The following is a 7,500-nucleotide window of genomic DNA, read 5'->3' as shown; positions in this document are numbered from 1 at the left end:
CCTTAACCTAACCTACGTTGTACCTTAACCTAACCTACGTTGTGCCTTAACCTAACCTACGTTGTGCCTTAACCTAACCTACGTTGTGCCTTAACCTAACCTACGTTGTGCCTTAACCTAACCTACGTTGTGCCTTAACCTAACCTACGTTGTGCCTTAACCTAACCTACGTTGTGCCTTAACCTAACCTATGTTGTGCCTTAACCTAACCTATGTTGTGCCTTAACCTAACCTATGTTGTGCCTTAACCTAACCTATGTTGTGCCTTAACCTAACCTATGTTGTGCCTTAACCTAACCTATGTTGTGCCTTAACCTAACCTATGTTGTGCCTTAACCTAACCTATGTTGTGCCTTAACCTAACCTATGTTGTGCCTTAACCTAACCTATGTTGTGCCTTAACCTAACCTATGTTGTGCCTTAACCTAACCTATGTTGTGCCTTAACCTAACCTATGTTGTGCCTTAACCTAACCTATGTTGTGCCTTAACCTAACCTACGTTGTGCCTTAACATAACCTACGTTGTGCCTTAACCTAACCTACGTTGTGCCTTAACCTAACCTACGTTGTGCCTTAACCTAACCTACGTTGTGCCTTAACCTAACCTACGTTGTGCCTTAACCTAACCTACGTTGTGCCTTAACCTAACCTACGTTGTGCCTTAACCTAACCTACGTTGTGCCTTAACCTAACCTACGTTGTGCCTTAACCTAACCTACGTTGTGCCTTAACCTAACCTACGTTGTGCCTTAACCTAACCTATGTTGTGCCTTAACCTAACCTATGTTGTGCCTTAACCTAACCTATGTTGTGCCTTAACCTAACCTATGTTGTGCCTTAACCTAACCTATGTTGTGCCTTAACCTAACCTATGTTGTGCCTTAACCTAACCTATGTTGTGCCTTAACCTAACCTATGTTGTGCCTTAACCTAACCTATGTTGTGCCTTAACCTAACCTATGTTGTGCCTTAACCTAACCTATGTTGTGCCTTAACCTAACCTACGTTGTGCCTTAACCTAACCTACGTTGTGCCTTAACCTAACCCATATTGTACCTTAACCTAACCCATATTGTACCTTAACCTAACCCATATTGTACCTTAACCTAACCCATATTGTACCTTAACCTAACCCATATTGTACCTTAACGTAACCTAATTTGTGCCTTAACGTAACCTAATTTGTGCCTTAACGTAACCTAATTTGTGCCTTAACGTAACCTAATTTGTGCCTTAACGTAACCTAATTTGTGCCTTAACGTAACCTAATTTGTGCCTTAACGTAACCTAATTTGTGCCTTAACGTAACCTAATTTGTGCCTTAACGTAACCTAATTTGTGCCTTAACGTAACCTAATTTGTGCCTTAACGTAACCTAATTTGTGCCTTAACGTAACCTAATTTGTGCCTTAACGTAACCTAATTTGTGCCTTAACGTAACCTAATTTGTGCCTTAACGTAACCTAATTTGTGCCTTAACGTAACCTAATTTGTGCCTTAACGTAACCTAATTTGTGCCTTAACGTAACCTAATTTGTGCCTTAACGTAACCTAATTTGTGCCTTAACGTAACCCATGTTGTGCCTTAACGTAACCCATGTTGTGCCTTAACGTAACCCAATTTGTGCCTTAACGTAACCCATGTTGTGCCTTAACCTAACCTATATTGTGCCTCAACCTAACCTATATTGCGCCTTAACCTGACGCACGTTGTCGCTGAACCTGCTCTGTAATTGTTATGCAACTCGTTAAATTAGTGTAGTGTTGCCTAACCGCAACCCTCGCAATATAGTTCGCTATTCGCACTGCCCGGTCCCCTGTGTATCGCGTCATGTTAAACACCTTGCAGGTGTTGCTGACTTTCCACATGCTCCTGCTATACACTGTAATGTGGATAGCAGCAGGACGTACATGCCCCCCCCCCTTCCCCCCTGCCTTCGCAAGCTGGTCGTTGAGAAGTTTGCATGTTCAATGCCCTTCGCATGCCGACGTACTCAGCCTACGTTGTGGTACGGCCTGTCACCTGTCCGCCGATGTACGCAAAACCCACAAACTGTACTGCACATTGGTCCGTATGTACTGAATGATACATCGTGGCACATGTGTGACCGTACGACGACTGCGCCTAGCAACGGCAGACCATACAGTCCAAATATTGTGCACGCAGCTACGTGTCGTCTCCCTATAAGAGCTGGATTGCAGTGTGGTACGCCATTCAGACGTGTGGGAGGAACGGACGCCCTGGATGGCGATCAGCATGAGCAGTCTGTTGATGTAGTGGAGCGTGTATTCGGACGTAGTCGTCTCTTCTCACACACCGTGATAGCATGTTGCACCGCGTTCCACATCTGCGACATCCTGCAGAGGCCGGCTGACAGTCGTTCGCGCAATGGACACCGCATACGTACGGGGGCTACCTTCCACGTGTTCTCGAGGCGTGCACATGTTGTTGCGTCTATGTGGGCAGACGTAGTGTGTTGTGACACCTGACACAGGCATGCAATACTCGTTGCAAATGGCGATGGACGTCTACGTTTGCTGGTGACGTTACGCAAATGAACAACAGGTAACCCGTTGTGGTGCGGTTGTTCTCGCTAGAGGTGAATCAGTGTTGGCGACGATCGGTCGAGCTATTAACCGGTTGTTTCAGGGATACCCACCATGCCCACGAACGTGAAAGGGGACCCACCATGCCCACGAACGCGAAAGGGGATCTGGGTGTGAGGCGATACGCGGCGGTGGCTGGGTGGGACCGTCCCCGGCCGGTGAGGGGGGGCCGCCCGGCGTGCTGGCAGCGCGGTGCGTGGGCGCACGCGCTACAGCCGGCTGGTGGGGGCGGCCAGTGGCAGGCGCGCCGGCCGACGGACGCGGCAGGCGGCGCAGCTGCGCGCCGGCGCCCCCTGCTCGCGGCGCCTTGCGGCCAAAGTAGGTCCTCGCGGGCCCGGTGCGAAGCGCGGTGGCCATCTGCAGTGTGCTGGTCCGATTGAGGACTGTGTGCGCTGAGGATGCGCCGCCGCCCGGCGCTCGGCGCCGCGACGCCGTCTGCTGCTCGGTCGCCCCAGCGGTTCTCGCAGGTGGTTTGTATCGCAGCTGTGCGGACGTGTTGGCGCGTGCGCTGTGCTGGGAGAGTTCGCTTCGGCACCCAAGTGGGGCTTTTGTCCTTCTGTGGCGCTGGCGTTGGAGCTGCCGGTCACCGTAGGTGGCGCGTGTTGTCTCCCGCCGGCAATGCCACGACAGCACGCTCCCGGGCCTCTGTCGGCAGCGGCAAGCTCAGTTGGGAGCACGGGTGGTCGCACCTAAAGCGTCTACTCGCCTAACTCCGGGCGATTGCGCCTCTCTCGAACCCGACCAAGTACTTAGGACGGCGCTGCGCGCCGCCGGGACCTGAGAGGGTTTCGAGGTGTGTTGTGCAGGGGAGCTCAGCCTCCTCCTGTTTGCAGAATAATTGAGCGGACGCTTGCGTGTTCGCGCGGGCCCCCGGGACACACTCCCGGGCGGCCGGCTGCTCAGCTCTAGTTGACGCAGCTCCCTGGTTGATCCTGCCAGTAGTCATATGCTTGTCTCAAAGATTAAGCCATGCATGTCTCAGTACAAGCCGCATTAAGGTGAAACCGCGAATGGCTCATTAAATCAGTTATGGTTCCTTAGATCGTACCCACGTTACTTGGATAACTGTGGTAATTCTAGAGCTAATACATGCAAACAGAGTCCCGACCAGAGATGGAAGGGACGCTTTTATTAGATCAAAACCAATCGGTCGGCTCGTCCGGTCCGTTTGCCTTGGTGACTCTGAATAACTTTGGGCTGATCGCACGGTCCTCGTACCGGCGACGCATCTTTCAAATGTCTGCCTTATCAACTGTCGATGGTAGGTTCTGCGCCTACCATGGTTGTAACGGGTAACGGGGAATCAGGGTTCGATTCCGGAGAGGGAGCCTGAGAAACGGCTACCACATCCAAGGAAGGCAGCAGGCGCGCAAATTACCCACTCCCGGCACGGGGAGGTAGTGACGAAAAATAACGATACGGGACTCATCCGAGGCCCCGTAATCGGAATGAGTACACTTTAAATCCTTTAACGAGTATCTATTGGAGGGCAAGTCTGGTGCCAGCAGCCGCGGTAATTCCAGCTCCAATAGCGTATATTAAAGTTGTTGCGGTTAAAAAGCTCGTAGTTGGATTTGTGTCCCACGCTGTTGGTTCACCGCCCGTCGGTGTTTAACTGGCATGTATCGTGGGACGTCCTGCCGGTGGGGCGAGCCGAAGGCGTGCGACCGCCTCGTGCGTGCTCGTGCGTCCCGAGGCGGACCCCGTTGAAATCCTACCAGGGTGCTCTTTATTGAGTGTCTCGGTGGGCCGGCACGTTTACTTTGAACAAATTAGAGTGCTTAAAGCAGGCAAGCCCGCCTGAATACTGTGTGCATGGAATAATGGAATAGGACCTCGGTTCTATTTTGTTGGTTTTCGGAACCCGAGGTAATGATTAATAGGGACAGGCGGGGGCATTCGTATTGCGACGTTAGAGGTGAAATTCTTGGATCGTCGCAAGACGAACAGAAGCGAAAGCATTTGCCAAGTATGTTTTCATTAATCAAGAACGAAAGTTAGAGGTTCGAAGGCGATCAGATACCGCCCTAGTTCTAACCATAAACGATGCCAGCCAGCGATCCGCCGCAGTTCCTCCGATGACTCGGCGGGCAGCCTCCGGGAAACCAAAGCTTTTGGGTTCCGGGGGAAGTATGGTTGCAAAGCTGAAACTTAAAGGAATTGACGGAAGGGCACCACCAGGAGTGGAGCCTGCGGCTTAATTTGACTCAACACGGGAAACCTCACCAGGCCCGGACACCGGAAGGATTGACAGATTGATAGCTCTTTCTTGATTCGGTGGGTGGTGGTGCATGGCCGTTCTTAGTTGGTGGAGCGATTTGTCTGGTTAATTCCGATAACGAACGAGACTCTAGCCTGCTAACTAGTCGCGTGACATCCTTCGTGCTGTCAGCGATTACTTTTCTTCTTAGAGGGACAGGCGGCTTCTAGCCGCACGAGATTGAGCAATAACAGGTCTGTGATGCCCTTAGATGTTCTGGGCCGCACGCGCGCTACACTGAAGGAATCAGCGTGTCTTCCTAGGCCGAAAGGTCGGGGTAACCCGCTGAACCTCCTTCGTGCTAGGGATTGGGGCTTGCAATTGTTCCCCATGAACGAGGAATTCCCAGTAAGCGCGAGTCATAAGCTCGCGTTGATTACGTCCCTGCCCTTTGTACACACCGCCCGTCGCTACTACCGATTGAATGATTTAGTGAGGTCTTCGGACTGGTACGCGGCATTGACTCTGTCGTTGCCGATGCTACCGGAAAGATGACCAAACTTGATCATTTAGAGGAAGTAAAAGTCGTAACAAGGTTTCCGTAGGTGAACCTGCGGAAGGATCATTACCGACTAGACTGCATGTCTTTCGATGTGCGTGTCGTGTCGCGCAACACGCAGCTACCTGTACGGCTCGCAGTAGCCGTGCGCCGCGTGCGGAACCACGCGTTCGTCTCAAAACTAACGGCAATGTTGTGTGGTACGAGCGCTGAAGCGCTGGAGCGGCTGGCCTGCGGCACCTGGCGCCTGGCGCCGGTTTTGAATGACTTTCGCCCGACTGCCTGTCCGCTCCGGTGTGGAGCCGTACGACGCCCATCGGCCGTGAGGCCGTTGGACACTGAACGCTGGAACAGGGCCGCCACACGCCTCAGTCCCGCCTATGCAACTGTCTCGAAAGAGATGGTGGAAACTATGAAAAGATCACCCAGGACGGTGGATCACTCGGCTCGTGGGTCGATGAAGAACGCAGCAAATTGCGCGTCGACATGTGAACTGCAGGACACATGAACATCGACGTTTCGAACGCACATTGCGGTCCATGGATTCCGTTCCCGGGCCACGTCTGGCTGAGGGTCGGCTACGTATACTGAAGCGCGCGGCGTTTGCCCCGCTTCGCAGACCTGGGAGTGTCGTGGCCGCCTGTGGGGCCGGCCGCGTCTCCTTAAACGTGCGATGCGCGCCCGTCGCCTGGCGGTTCGCATACCGGTACTTAATCGGTAGCGTGCACAGCCGGCTGGCGGTGTGGCGTGCGACACCTCGTACAACGACCTCAGAGCAGGCGAGACTACCCGCTGAATTTAAGCATATTACTAAGCGGAGGAAAAGAAACTAACAAGGATTCCCCCAGTAGCGGCGAGCGAACAGGGAAGAGTCCAGCACCGAACCCCGCAGGCTGCCGCCTGTCGTGGCATGTGGTGTTTGGGAGGGTCCACTACCCCGACGCCTCGCGCCGAGCCCAAGTCCAACTTGAATGAGGCCACGGCCCGTAGAGGGTGCCAGGCCCGTAGCGGCCGGTGCGAGCGTCGGCGGGACCTCTCCTTCGAGTCGGGTTGCTTGAGAGTGCAGCTCCAAGTGGGTGGTAAACTCCATCTGAGACTAAATATGACCACGAGACCGATAGCGAACAAGTACCGTGAGGGAAAGTTGAAAAGAACTTTGAAGAGAGAGTTCAAAAGTACGTGAAACCGTTCTGGGGTAAACGTGAGAAGTCCGAAAGGTCGAACGGGTGAGATTCACGCCCATCCGGCCACTGGCCTCCGCCCTCGGCAGATGGGGCCGGCCGCCCGCGCGGAGCAATTCGCGGCGGGGTCGTGTCCGGTTGCCTTTCCACTCGCCGCGGGGCGGGGCCGTTCCGGTGTGCGGTGGGCCGCACTTCTCCCCTAGTAGGACGTCGCGACCCGCTGGGTGCCGGCCTACGGCCCGGGTGCGCAGCCTGTCCTTCCGCGGGCCTCGGTTCGCGTCTGTTGGGCAGAGCCCCGGTGTCCTGGCTGGCTGCCCGGCGGTATATCTGGAGGAGTCGATTCGCCCCTTTGGGCGCTCGGGCTCCCGGCAAGCGCGCGCGGTTCTTCCCGGATGACGGACCTACCTGGCCCGGCCCCGGACCCGCGCCGCTGTTGGCTCGGGATGCTCTCGGGCGGAATAATCGCTCCCGTCAGCGGCGCTTCAGCTTTGGACAATTTCACGACCCGTCTTGAAACACGGACCAAGGAGTCTAACATGTGCGCGAGTCATTGGGCTGTACGAAACCTAAAGGCGTAATGAAAGTGAAGGTCTCGCCTTGCGCGGGCCGAGGGAGGATGGGGCTTCCCCGCCCTTCACGGGGCGGCGGCCTCCGCACTCCCGGGGCGTCTCGTCCTCATTGCGAGGTGAGGCGCACCTAGAGCGTACACGTTGGGACCCGAAAGATGGTGAACTATGCCTGGCCAGGACGAAGTCAGGGGAAACCCTGATGGAGGTCCGTAGCGATTCTGACGTGCAAATCGATCGTCGGAGCTGGGTATAGGGGCGAAAGACTAATCGAACCATCTAGTAGCTGGTTCCCTCCGAAGTTTCCCTCAGGATAGCTGGTGCTCGTACGAGTCTCATCCGGTAAAGCGAATGATTAGAGGCCTTGGGGCCGAAACGACCTCAAC

The 7,500-nt window shown here is 54.3% G+C and overlaps 3 non-coding genes across 3 annotated transcripts in view; all 3 read left to right on the top strand.

Moving 5' to 3' along the window:
* Positions 1 to 3,527: 3,527 nt before the first annotated feature.
* On the top strand, positions 3,528 to 5,436 carry LOC126447644 (small subunit ribosomal RNA). The gene has a single exon (XR_007583829.1). It is a non-coding gene; the product is annotated as a small subunit ribosomal RNA (ribosomal RNA).
* Positions 5,437 to 5,789: 353 nt separating this feature from the next.
* LOC126447662 (5.8S ribosomal RNA) lies at positions 5,790 to 5,944 on the top strand. Its single transcript, XR_007583841.1, has one exon. It is a non-coding gene; the product is annotated as a 5.8S ribosomal RNA (ribosomal RNA).
* Positions 5,945 to 6,132: 188 nt separating this feature from the next.
* The window catches only part of LOC126447654 (large subunit ribosomal RNA), a 4,222-nt gene continuing 2,854 nt past the window's right edge, over positions 6,133 to 7,500 (top strand). Inside the window, exon 1 of the ribosomal RNA XR_007583838.1 lies at positions 6,133 to 7,500. This exon is cut by the window's right edge and continues 2,854 nt beyond it. This is a non-coding gene — a ribosomal RNA (large subunit ribosomal RNA).

This window comes from Schistocerca serialis, unplaced genomic scaffold (assembly GCF_023864345.2).
Source record: "Schistocerca serialis cubense isolate TAMUIC-IGC-003099 unplaced genomic scaffold, iqSchSeri2.2 HiC_scaffold_522, whole genome shotgun sequence".
Lineage (NCBI taxonomy): Eukaryota > Metazoa > Arthropoda > Insecta > Orthoptera > Acrididae > Schistocerca > Schistocerca serialis.
This window is presented reverse-complemented; position numbering and strand designations above follow the sequence as displayed.